Source organism: Microcebus murinus, chromosome 23, assembly GCF_040939455.1.
Source record: "Microcebus murinus isolate Inina chromosome 23, M.murinus_Inina_mat1.0, whole genome shotgun sequence".
Taxonomy (NCBI): Eukaryota; Metazoa; Chordata; class Mammalia; order Primates; family Cheirogaleidae; genus Microcebus; species Microcebus murinus.
This window is the reverse complement of record NC_134126.1, coordinates 21889708-21901874: the sequence shown is the minus strand read 5'-3', so window position 1 is coordinate 21901874 and position 12167 is coordinate 21889708. Positions and strand designations below refer to the sequence as shown.

Sequence of the window (12167 nt, the reverse complement as noted above, 5' to 3'; positions counted from 1 at the left end):
TGTTTCTGGGGTGTTAATTGAGCTGATATGCACTGTGTACAATGGTAGCTACAAAAGTTGTCTTCTAAAAAAGTCTAGGAATGTTGATGGGGGGGGGGGTGATTCTGTGGTTTCTAACTTTAATTGACATGTGTTTCCTTTATGGAAGAATTGGTATAAGAATTGACTAAGTACTTATCATAAGAGATCCATCGACATCTTTTTGGTTTTGATTTTCTTCTTTTTTGGAGGAAAGATTCGTGTGTTTCTTTAGCCTAGGTGTATCTTCACAAGCGTGTTGCTCTTTGTTCAAGCACTGTCATACACACATGTATATAAGTATATATATATTTATGTATTGACAGCATGCATATTCTAGATACACACAAAGCAGTGTAGACAATTCCCAGAAAGCGAGATCCATGCAACAATGAAAGATGTGTAGCTATGAGTAAGGCATTTCTTTATGGGCTAATGTGGTGTCTCAGCAAACGGTTTTCATCGCAACATGATGACTCTCTATGAGACAACACTAGCAAATCTCCCAGTCCTCACAAAGGCATTTTGCTGAGCCCTGCTGGCTGAGGCAACAATAGTTGGAGGTGGGAATATGGCAAGAGTTCTGCAGGCTGAACCCCTGATGATAAGAGTAGACAGGCTGTGGCTTGACAAAGTTGGGCCATTTCTCCTATGATTTTGGCTAGATGCTGTGCCACCCTGAGGGTAGGAATTTTTTTTCCCACATCTGCTTATGCAAAGACCTTATATTAATAATCTTGCTGTCCTTGTGTAGATAGGAATCCAGGAATGCCCGGGAAGTTGACAATTCCAAAGGAAAGAAGGTCACCTTGGTCTGGCCCTGTCAATTAAGGGGCCCGACCCCTCGCACCCTAGCATGCCTCCTGTTTGCCCATTCCTTTCTGGCTCTTATCCCCACTGTTCTTGGCAGTGCAGACCAGTTTGGTGGCTTGTAAAGAACTGAATGTGGAAGCTTAGCCATAGTTTTTCTTTGAAAGTTTGAGTGGTTATACTGCAAGCTACCAATTTACCTCTGCTCTCCAAGACCAATATATTTCTTGCCAAACATGTTATAAACAAAGGTTTTTCTTTTGCCAAACACATTAAAGTGGAGATTCTTCATATACTGCTCCACTATTTTAAAATCTCTTGTTTTTAAACTCTCTGTTGTAACAGAGCACTGGTTCGCTGTATTGACAGAACACTAGCAGATTTCTTCTAAAGCTGAGGAATATGATTATGGCTAAACATTTTAAAGAAATCTTATTAAGGGCTTCATTTCTCCCAATCCTTCTGATAAGTCTATCGCTGTAACCTTAAGAGACTGCTACTGTGTGCTAGCAAAGTATTTACATTATTTGGGGGCGAATGTTCACTTGGCAGTGTACATCAACCTTCATAAAAGACTTGTCCAAGATTCATGTGACGATTTCTGCATTTTTGCTGCATAACATACTCAAGAGAACAAATCCTAAAGTGCGCATCAGGGTTTGCAGGGTTGTTTAAACCTTACCTGGTTGGCGCTTAAGCCCCTCCTTGCAACACCAGGGCCAAAATGACACAAATAGGGGTTGGCTGGCATCAAGAGGTCCCCAACAAGCTGCTGCATTTAGCATCATCTAAATCCTCTTTAATATGATTAACATCTGATATTTCTCTCTTTGTGAATCATATCCACTTCCAGCCAGGCCACCTCTCCTTTATCTGCAGTGGCTATTTTAAGACTGCTTCACTGCAAGGAGTATGGGGCCCGGACAGGAATTTTGTCATTTCTCATGTGACTTTGGAAAGTTATTGGACTACTCTGGGTCTCATTCCTCCTTCACTTAAAATGAGGCAAGAAAGAAGCAGGAACATGGATGGCACCCCAGGCCCTCCCCTGACATGCTTATACACGCATACACACGCACACACCACACACGATCCTCATATCACCAAATCGTTTTTAAGTTAGCCTCTCGATTTGGCACATTTACTAACAAAAGCTTCAGATAAGGTGAGCCCTTCTTTTCCGTGCCTTTGTGCTTGGAGGTCACTACTTAAGTGAGATGCTTAAAAAGCCACTGCTATTATCTTTGTCACTTTGCCAGCCTGGGCCACGGCTGCCAGCCAAAAGTGGACCCGGCACCTCAAGCTAAATACCTCCGCTGATATTGTGTGCAGGGCTGGACATTCTGTATTTAAGTTTCTCCTCTTAAAGTCAAGCAAAAGGAGCCTATCATTTCAGTATGAGCAAGTGAAGAGAATGGCAAAGTGGAGAACTGTACACCTTGTTTCTTTTTTTAATTTTTAAACGGAGATGGAGCATGGCAGGGAGACTTTGAGGTCGTGTCTACGCAATGCCCAAAGATCCAGTCAATTCAAAGGAATATATTAACCCAACTGAGTATGAGCTGGCCAAACAACAAAATGTCTTATTGATTGCATTCTTAAATTTGCATTCCATCAGTTGTTGGTAGCAATCGTAAAATAGCTAACATGTATTGATTGTTTACTAATGTTCCAGACGCTCTTCTAAGCGTTTTGCCAGTATTAACTTATTTAATGTGGGCAGTAATAATGACACTGATACCAATGTAATAACAAGGGAAACTTCGATTTGCCTAAAGCTTTACAGTTTTTAAAGTTGTTCTAGATGGGTGCGGGGCAGGGTGAGAGGAGGAGGTTCAAGGATGAGGCTCCTGCTTTCCCTCCCTCGCTGCTGCTTTGTTATTCTTTCTTTTTCTCCTCTACCCCTGTCTTTTATCAGCTTTCTGCTCCATCTCTCCCTCTGTGGCTTGCTTGGTGGCACCTCTGTCATTGCCTAGCACCACCCCCTTCCAGTCCCTGCCGCTGCTGGCTCTCAAGGCTAGACAGGCTGCTGACCCCTGGCCCACAGGGAAACAAAGCAGATGGGGAAGGTTTTATCACCAGGGAAGAGGGAGTGGCTTGCATCTCTGTCCTCTTCTAGCCCCTACATGTCCTGGCCTTTATGAGTCAGGACCTTCTAAGGGGGGAGGGGGGGAAACGCTTGCTCTGCCTTTTGTATCAGTTTCCACAATTGCTGAGATTGTTGGCACAGCGTTCAGACGTAAGGTGGTGAGCACTTGAGAAGACCCAAGGGATACGGCAGAATACACTGAAGGAGAAAAGAATGAACTACACCTTAGTTTGTGCTCAAGGGAGTCGAGTTGGCGGTACCGCACAGAGCGGGGCGACTCTATTCCGGATGTAAGTTTGCAAAGGTGTGCAGGAGGAGAGGGGCGTGCTATTGTGCGCTGCATCTTTCGCTCCCGCTTCTCACGTTTAATGAGACTGGCAACAATCAATTTGTCTTTCCAGGTGTGATGGTATATATTTCCATACTTCATTTTCACTTCACTTTGAAGCGCTTCCAAAAAAATTTTTTTATGGGGAGGGAAAGGAGGTTTGGGATTCCTTCCCAGTTTTTAAATTATACCGATACATGTGATTTTTAGGGGCGTATGAGTTGAATTTTATTGCTTTTTTTTTTCCCCTTTCCCTCACAACTGTGGCAGGGAAGGAAGAGAATGATCACTGTCAGTTTCTGAGGCTGGTTCACCTGTTCCGCAAAGAACTCACTACTAAGACAACTGACTTGTGTCACTCGCATAGGTTAATGGCACTACCCATCAGATAGCCAAAAGACATGTCACCACCCTAGGTTGGACTGCATTACCTAGGCTGGCCACTTTCATAGGGTGGAGCCGAGAAAGGCAGAATGATCCAGAGGTTGGGGAGTTTGAGTTGGGCTGAGTGTAAATAGAGAAGAGAATGTGACAGACACCTTCATCCAGGCACATCAAACGCTCTTTCTCATTCTGGGGTACCGTGAGGCAGCGTTTTCCCACCACCACTATCGTGGGAAGCCACATGCCCTCATGAGCCCCTCAGTGGCTGGTCATTTACCTGTAGGCAGAGTCCAAGTTCCCAGCAATAATGACTAATCTCCCCTGCCCTCACAAACGGCCCAGGTTTGGGTATGGAAGGCTTGGAAATTCGCTGACTGGGGAACTGGATCCATTCGTTAGCGGGTTTGGGAATGCCATCTCCTAAAGTACTAATATCTCACTGGGCAGGTGCTCAGTCATACAGCCTGTGGGTTTGACATCTTTCTAGGTGACACAGGATAGGCAAGAAGGGTACTTCCGCAGACCTCTTTATGCATTTTCTTATTTTCCTCTGGGAAATAGAACATTTTAAAAAGCAGTACCCCTCCTATGCACCCCCCGTTCCCGGCAAACACATACACACTTATGGAATATATTGTACGCCCCCTCCCCAGCCCACTCCCACTTTCAACAAAACCCACGTTTAAGAAGAGTTAATGTGTTTGGAAGTCTTCCTTTCATTGGCATTGTCGTCTCTTTAAAGAAAAATGAGGACAGGTGGATTTAGAAAGCGCTTCCCTCTGCTCCAAATAGATACTTAAATATGAGTGATCATTTGGAAAACTGGCACATGAGTGAAAACCTTTTACTGCTGTTGCAGTCTTTTGGCCTCAAAGCCGCTGAGCCGTTTAAATGATTGCACAACGCACTCTTGGTGGGTGGCGAGGAGGAAAAGAAACCCTTACCATTTCTTCTCGTGCCAGTCCCACCATTGACAAGCCAAATTGATCTTTTAAGAGACTAAATGAATGTTCTCTAAATATATGTGTACACATGGCTGTCTGGGAAGATATTCCTTCTAGGGAGCGATTGCCTGAAATTCGAAGGAGAGTGCAGTAAAGACACCAGGTTGGGAGTGGGGCGGCGGGGAGTTGGGGGCGGGTGGAGGGGGAGAATTGTGCGTGTCGTGCACGAGGCTTCATTTTTGTACTGCTGTCCTTTTGGGATTCGAGGTGTTCATCAGTATAATGAAGCGGGGCCCATTGATTTATCATCTATTTGGTAATGTCATTGCATTTTTAGCTCCCTGTGTCTTTTTTGTCATTGGGTTACATTCAAGCACAGTAAGATCAACTTTAAAACCTCCTTACTCAACAGCTTTATTAGTTATAGCATTCCATGACCTCTCTCAACATTTCTTAAAGAAAAAGATACAGTGTAATGTCGCTTTACTTTGCTTATTGTCCTTTGTTGGCGTGAACAAAGCATTTTCTACAGTGGCTATAGCACATAATTATATAGCTTTCAATAGCAGTGTCTTGGCACATATCAAAGTTCAGAAGAGCCTTTAGAAAAAAAAAAAAAAGATGTTTTGTGGCGGCCTAGGGAGGGTCTCATCTTTCCTTCAGAAAATAGTTCAAGGCTCTTCTGTCAAGCTTCCCTACTTAGAGCTTTTTCTCCTCCTGCTTCATAAAGTTTAAAGGGGGTTCAGTGGAGTTCTATGATCTATTTCCTTTGAAAGATTGTTCCTCGGCACAGAGAGGCCCTTTGACTTCAAGAGTTCACAGATTCATGTCTTTAGGTATCATATGTCTGACCTTATCAGTTACTCCATTTAATGTAGGAGAAAAAGTCTCAACTCTTTGTGTTTGTCTGTTTTGCCTCTGTGAAATGATTTGGTGAAAAGACCGTCCTTTTTAACACACCACTGAGAGGCCGTTTCTGACTGTAACCTACCCTGTGGCTTTTCTCTCTTTAAAAAAAAAAAAAAAAATTGTCCTTGTGTTTTGTGTATGGATGAGTTCACAGTGAGAATAGAATTATACAAGGGCAGGCGCACACACAAAAAAAATCTTTTACTTTCCTCCCTCACCTCCCGCCACCCCTCCCCCAAATGATCTATGGGCTCTCCCGGTGACTGTACCCCAACCGGCGGAGCCATTTAGCAAACACAGAGGTAGCGGCCGTGGTGCTGGGACGGTGGTGGGTTTCCCTTTGCTTCGACCTACCCCTAAGGCCTTCATAATTAATTGTCCTTCGGAGATGAGGAAAGTTCAGGAACAGTGTGCGGAATGATGCCTATTGTCTGACATTCAGTTCTCCTTGCTTTGGCTTTTTTTTTTTTTCTTCGTCCCACAAAGGGTTATCAATAGGAGAAAGAGAGCAAGTTCTCTTCTGAGAGCCGCTGGTGGTGGCCGGAGCTTTCAGTGGGACGTGATCATTGTGTTCAGCCCATCCTGGATTCCATGTCTGAAGAAGTTCTAACAACCCTTTGAAAGTGGGCCTGTTTATTTTGTCTAGATGAAACAAACTCATTTAGCAAACCAACGCCTGCTCGAAGTTGGAGATCCCTTTTCACCTGGCAGAGAACATTTTTTAAAATCAAATTTCCTCATTTTCCAACCCCCCCCCCCAGGATGTTATTTAACTTTTTAACCGTTTGGTTCTTTGTCAGTCATAGGGCAGAAATTTTTAATGATCGTTCACTCATTTCTCTTACATACATCAATATAAATGCCAGACAATAATTTTTTTTTTTTTTTACAAGCGTTCTTTTTTGGTGAAGTGTAGGAGTTTAAGGCTTGGAAGTAGATTATGCTAGTTCGAAAATATGGTTTCACCTTCAGTGATTGCCTTAAGCCAATCTCCAGTGTTGTTCTGGAAGATGACATTAAAACAAATAACAATCTGTCTCCCTCCCCTACCCCGATTTTTGGCTGAGACACAAAGTAAAGATGCAATAGGGACATGGCTATTTGAAAAGTATAGGAAAAGGAGCAGCATCTATTAATGGTCATTATACTACTGTTCTTGTTAAATAGGGTGAAGCCAAGAAAAACAAATATAATCGTTCTTCTGAGGAGCAGTTGAACTAGCAAATTAGGAAGGTTTATAATAACTACATTATAGTGTTCATGGTAACTTCAAGGCTGAAGGGAATCCTATTTAAAGGCAATCTCTGTGTCCCTATAGCAGTTTCTTTTGGAAGGAAGTGACCAACAGGACAGCCAGAATCGATTCTGCCCCTGTTGGTCTTTGAAAACAATTTCACAACAGACCTTTTGGTATTTAAAGAGAACCTGTGTATGGAAGTTGACACAACTAATATAGTCATACCCAAAAGAGGGTCATAAAAAATTAAAGTTAGTCTTATGAATCTTTCATGAGAAGCAATGAAAAGGACACTAGTGTAGCCAAGTCCTTTGTGCTACAAGCTCTTCTTCCGGGCTCTGAGCTATTGTTCTTTCAGCTCCTCAAACAGACTTTCACTTTCAAACTGACAAAAGTCACTTAAAAGCCAGACAGCTGTACTAACACACCCACCTTACTGAGCAAGAGCCACGGGCAGGTGACGAGGCCTGCTGAGAGACTGTGTTGAAAATGAGCAGGGGCGACTCTCCCGGGCCTTGCCGTTGCTTTTGCACTCACTTTGAGATTGGCCCATTCATTGCTCATGTGCGTCTCCCCTCCAAAACAGGTTCCCCAAAATATATCTTGCATTTTCTTGGCAGTATGAAAGGTTGACATCCCTGGTAGTATTTATGCCTTAGGCTGTGCGGCTGGGGTCAGGTTCATGGGAGTTTGAGCACTCCTAGCAGAAGACAGGGAGGGTTTGATTTACAGAACTCTCTGTCGCCACTTCTCTGCTCCTCTTTATTCGGTCCCTTCCATTCAGTCCAAATCTCTCGCAAGCTTTTCAGATTTCTGCTGCCCGGGTCAGGAGTAGCTAGGATTGGATGGAAAACACCCACCCAAGATGGTGTGCACAAGCCTCCCCTTTGGGTTTAAGATACAGATATAAATAGCCAGGTGGGTCGTCCTCCCTGCCTCCCAGGCCTCAGGGCAGCCGAGAGGCCTCCCTGTGTGCGAGTTACAGGCCTCCCCTCCCCTGTCACCTTGTGTACAGTCTGGTCTGTGACACTGATGGTGATTATGTCATTATTTTGCTCTGGGGGCCCTGGCACATCTGCAGAGCCCAAGCACATCTTCTTTGTTGCGTTGGCAAATGTCCCACGCCGCAAATGCTTCATTAGCCCTGCTGCCGGCCTCCTTGCCAGACGCCAGTGCCCAAATCCAGGCTTCTTTTTGCTCCGTTCTTTTGTGTCGCTGATGATCATACATTCATCTTCCTGGTTCTTCCCCATTTTCCTCGACTTCTGAACTCCAGATGTCCCCGTTTTCTTTGCCCAAATCACTCCAAAGTCCACGGTGAGAAACAAGGTGACTCTTTACCCTTGAACCCTTCCCAGCCCCTGACCACCTCGCACACTTTTTTTTATTCCCCAAATGAATAGTGACTTTGAATAGCTTCCCACCGTGAGGACTAACGTTTTCAAACTTGCAATTTTGAAAAGATACCAAGTGATTGCTTCCAGTGTCTGGTGGTAGACGGCGTTAGAATTAGGGGTTATTAAATATTGCTTATTGTCTGCATGCTTTTCTCCTCTGTCCCCTACCTCTGTCCCCCTCCCTCTTTCCTGGGCTCCTTTATGTGCTCCTGCACGTTGCCACATTTTACCAATTTTCAGAAAGCACTTTAAAATGGGAGTACAGAAAATATTCTTCATGCCTCGCCGTGCTGGGGTAGCTGTCTGAAGGTTCCTTTTTCTCTACATGGAATCTTCGTTTCCACTCTGCCCTCTCCCAAAACCCACTGCCCCCTCCTTCTGCTGTTTCAACCTCCCCAGCCCCCAACAATGACCTATTATTAGATACTTAAAGTGATTAACACTTGGCTGTTTTGGAAACAGCTAAAACATTTCTCTCTCTAAAGTTTGATTCTGTGTACTTAACAGAGATATTTTTCTGCATTAACTGCGGGGTCAATTTTAGAGCTTAATAGCTTAGCCTGTGATGGGTACTACATGGGTACTACATGATCAGTATGTTTCATTTCCCCCTAAATTTGAATGAACTGATCGGTGTTAGTGTATTACGAGCAGTTTCTCCAATAGAGTTTAACCAGTTTTTATCCCGTGACCACTACAACGTATGATGATTTCAATATCTCTACTTGGAGTAAAACATAAGATTTTAGTTTTGAAGTAGAGTTAAAGGAGGAAGTTCGTATTTTATAGGAATCATGGTCAGATCATTGCCCTGAATTCTAATTCAAAATCCTAGAACAAAGACCTTCCTAAAGATTAAAGAAAACCTCCTCCAAGGAACGAGTTGCCATATTGTACCAGGTTTCCAAATATCCACCAAACATGGGCACAAGAATATGCATGAGCCGTGTTCTGAATCTTAGGAACAACCTAGATGGCAGGGTGAGCAGAGAGGGGGTCAGGTCACTGGGCTGCCCAGCCAGTTGTCACCCTGGGCAGGGAGCCCATTGGGAGAGTGCTGGTATATACATACCTACCACTGATTGAATCATTTTCAAAAGACTGAGGATGTACCCCAAACTCTCCTAACCTCCCAGTATTAGATCATCCTGGTTTTATCACCCATGAGTTTATTTAAACTTTAAAAAAAAAAAACTGAACCCCATTCTCAGAATATACCATTCCTCAAGATAATCATTCTCTAAATGTATTACCTGCTGGGAAAATGGTATCTTCTTTTTATGGCTCTTAAAGTGATTCCCCTAGAACTCCACAGGGATCTCCCTTGTTATAATATCCTGGGATTTGCGAACAGGGTTGTGGCCATATTCTCCATTTCCTTTCTGATTTTATAGACTTTGATCATTACTCCCTCTTAATCTTCATCTCTACAGATTAAGGAGCTCTAATCCTTTTTAAAAGCCTAATCTCATACAGTAAGTGGGCTGCCCCCGATCATTTTGGCCGCCCTTCTGTAATGCGCTTCCGGCCTGACTGTGTTTTTCGGAGGGACAGTTACAATTACTAAACCACAGGGCAGAATTCCAGGTGTGGGCAGCCACGCCACAGTCTGGCAATTGTGCCTTCTGCACACCCAATAGGACTTTTTTTTTTTGGTTACCCCAAAGAAGTTGGGGGTATCCTCAGAAGTTGGATTTCTTGAGTAGCATCTCAGTAGCACTTACTGGTTAAAATGATCCTACGAGACCAATTTGTCAGCCTCTTGGCAAGCAGTCTGGCAAGTCTGATTGTGTCTACGAGACATCTCCAGTGCTCCCCTTTCTCCAAAAAATGGGCAGATCCACCCTGCTGTCCGGATGTCTTCAGAGTTTTTGTAGCTAAAGTACTGGGGTATTTGGCATCATGAGGAGCCAGCCTTAGTCTTGGACTTGTGTCTATACAAATGACAACTATGGCAAGAAAGCTCTGGTTTCAGGCAGGAAATAAAGTGTTCACCTATAAGTTGCCATTATTTTATATAACAGCATCATCTTGAAATCTTAAAAAAAAAAATTGGGGGGGGGGTGTGCATCTTTCTATGTTGGTGGTCCTGGATCAATACTAATATGGAATTTAAGAGCATGGGCCTAGAGTCAGTCCCTGGGATCAAATGCCAGCCCTGCCACTTTCTAGCAGTGAAACCTTGGCAAGTGTCTTTACCCACTTTGTGCCTCAGTTTCCTTATCTGTAAAATATGGAAAATAATAGTACCTACCTCACAGAGTGGTTGAGAGAATTAAATGAATCTACATGAGTGTATTGGCACAAAGTGAGTGCTGTATAAGCGTTCACTTTTATTGCTTTGCAGAGGCTAGTAAATGTTACCTTGTCACTGCTACATTGGTAGTCCAGCTAGTGGGTCATTTTCTGCTGTCCCTAAATAGGAAAATAAACAAACGAGCAAGCAAGGAGCCCTGGCAAGAATTGGCACAAATACTCAATGCAAAACTGGTTTTAATAAGAGAAAGAGATTCCTCCTGCCCCAAGAGTGGCTGTAAAGGCGACCCTAGACTGGAACAGCCCCCCTGCTCCTGGAGTCATCTGTTCCAGATGAGAAGGGCAGTGAGGAGAGGCCAGAGGGTAGTGGAAGGAACACTTGCCTGGAGGGCCTGGCTTTGGCTATACCTGCCTCCTTGGGCTCTTGCTCTGCTCACCTGCAAAGTGATCAGATGAAACTCAGCGCTTTGTCCTAGCTCTGGCATTCTGTGATTCTAGAACAGGGGGCATTCCGCATTCTCTAAACAAAATCTCCTGAGTCCCGGTCACGATGCAAAGCTTTAAGCAGTGAGTAGGGAGGCCCTGGGAGTCCAGATGGCTTCCATGTGGGGCCACTCCTACCCTGGTGACTCTGCTGCAGCTTAATTATCTCAGTCAAAGTCTCCAGAGTACCCATTGTCGTTTTTCTCCCAAGGCCCTCTTTGCAGATCTAAATCTCAACAGTGCCCTTGGAGACATGGCAACTCCCTTACTGGGATTAGAGGGACTCATTTTTCAAATTCATAAACAATTTATTGGCTGAATTAGCACCAGTCATTATACTTGCTGCTCACTTAATTTGTTGCCTTGGCTGGGGTGGCCAGGCAATGACATTTGTCAGTGACGCCCTCGTGCCTTTGGGTTTTCTAAGAGGGGTCACAGCCCTGAACTAACTCAGAGAGAGTCTGTACACCTGTCCCGACCACACATTCCACGTCGGCTACACCTCCACAAAGACAATCGGCATCTGTAACATGTATCAACCTCTATATGATATGCGTCTTCCCTCATTCAGAACAGAATTAGCTATTTTAGATGGTATAACTACCTTCCCTACTAGGCTTGTTTGATTATTTTTGCCAAAGTAACACCCTCCTTTCCTTTTAAATATTCCCAAAATGATGGTAATTGAGATCATAAAAGTCTTTTCCATTGGGATTTTATTTATTTATTTATTTTGGGTACGTGTGAGAGTTTGTGGTTGGTAGATATCAAATCCTCACATACGTCTTATGTATTTTTCATTATTTGTTATGGTTATTGCACCCGACTTCTGGTTTTTGTTTTGTTTTATTTTGTCTTTAAGGCTACCTTAACATTTTAAATTAAGATCTGGTACTGGAAAGTAACTTTTATTAAAAGGTAATATATTATTCACTGAGAACAAGAAGGGGGGTAGGGGATGGGGGTGTTGAACAGGGGTGAAGGCAAAGAAATGACCAGAAGCTGAAGTAGACAGAAGAAGGTGAAGCCTATAGTTTCAAGGCTAATTTTAATATACAGTCTTATTTTCAAAGGTTAATTTATCATTTTCAGTGACCTGAAGGTGTCTAAGATAATCTGCATATAGACTCCTGAAATTGCCTTTCATTGGGGCCAGTCGTAGGTATTGACAGCATCCTAAGACTCCCCTACTCCAAGCATGACCTCAAGTCCCATTTTAGGTGTTGGTAGGAGTCTGGCAGATTTCCAGAAGCCCCTGAGTTCCTTCTGGAATGTTTCTGTGACTTTCCAAACTATTTACCTGTCTTGAAAA

The 12167-nt window shown here is 43.7% G+C and overlaps 1 protein-coding gene across 1 annotated transcript in view; it reads left to right on the top strand.

The window, feature by feature from the left end:
• The window catches only part of PROX1 (prospero homeobox 1), a 52564-nt gene that overhangs the window by 23464 nt on the left and 16933 nt on the right, over window positions 1-12167 (top strand). The window lies entirely within an intron of this gene.